Below are 1,503 nucleotides of genomic sequence, written 5' to 3' on the forward strand. Positions count from 1 at the left end.
TGGGAAACATGGCTCAGGAGTCTGGGAAGTATCTGGGACCTCTGAGGGGTTCAGGTGATACCTGGCCCTACAGATAGCAAAGATCACAAAGTTATTAATTATATCCATTCCCATCTTCCCAGGAAGAAACATGTATACATGTCTTCTATTGAAGAGAAAAGAATGTATATTTATTATTCCTGTTTCCCCCAGTGCTATATGTGATCACAAGGACCTCATAACTTCTATATGCTACTATTCACATTAGTGTTGTTCTCACTTTTATTTTTTTTTCAGTTTGGGCCACAACTTATAAAATGACACTACCCACATTGGGCTTTTATTCTCACATTAATTAACCTAAACATAATAACCCTACACCAGTCATGACCAAAGGCCCACCTCCTTGGTGATTCTATATATTATCACATTAGGTACCGAGATTAATCATCACAATGATGCCTCCCATCAACTTGACACAAAAATATAATGATCTTTAAGACATAACATTGCAACATCCCTTGTTGCAAGTTTCATTGTCATATCACAATGCAAAACTATTCACTCCATCTTCAAAAATACCCATAATTTTTAACACTTTCAGCACTGTTAAAAGTGTATGTAGAGAGAAGCTTTTGAGACTTAGGCAATCTCCCAACTGTGAACTACTATAACTTTAAAAACCTAGTTACATAGATCCAATATACAATGGCACAAATAACTTTACTAGTCCAAAGAAGAAGAATCAAGCTAGAACAAGAAAATGGTAAACCAAATCAAGACCAAACCACCAAAAGAGCATTCTCTCTACCATGCTAGGGTTTTAAAAGAAAGGATTGTGGCTTGTTTTTATGTCAATTTGACACAATCCAGAGTCATCTGAGAGAAGGGAACATCAACTGAGAAAATACCTCCATAAAATTTTTATCTAGGCAAGACTATAGGTCCTTTCCTTAATTGGTGATTAATGTTGGTAGTCCTGGGTTCTGATCATGGGCTACTGATCTTAAGTTCTATAAGAAAGCAGGCCGACCAAGCCACTAAGAGAAATAAGAAGCAGTTCTCCATGGCTTCTGCACCAGCTCCTGCCTCTACATTTCTATACTACATGAATTCTTATCACAACATCCTTCAGTGATGGTGTTTTGCATGAAAATGGCTCCTATAGGCTCACAGGAAATAACATTATTTGAAAATATTAGGAAATATGGCCTGGTTAAAATAGGTATGGACTTGTTGGAGGAAGTGTGTCACTGTGAGCAGGTTATGAGGCTTCAGAAGCTTAGCCCAGGCTCATTGGCTTACTATCTCTTTTTGCTGCCTGAGAACTGGGAAATGGAACTCTTACTGACTCTCCAGAACCATCTCACAGAATGCCACCATGACAATTCTGGACAATTGTAAGCCAGCCCTAATTAAATGTTGCTATGATTATGATGTCAATTCATAGCAATAGAAAGCCCTAAAACAGAGTATTATCTGAAAATGTAAGCAGAATAAACATTTGATTCCCCAAATTGATTT

This window comes from Alexandromys fortis, unplaced genomic scaffold (genome assembly GCF_014885135.2).
Source record: "Alexandromys fortis isolate MF-2015 unplaced genomic scaffold, M_Fortis_MF-2015_v1.1 scaffold_114, whole genome shotgun sequence".
In the NCBI taxonomy this organism is placed as follows: domain Eukaryota; kingdom Metazoa; phylum Chordata; class Mammalia; order Rodentia; family Cricetidae; genus Alexandromys; species Alexandromys fortis.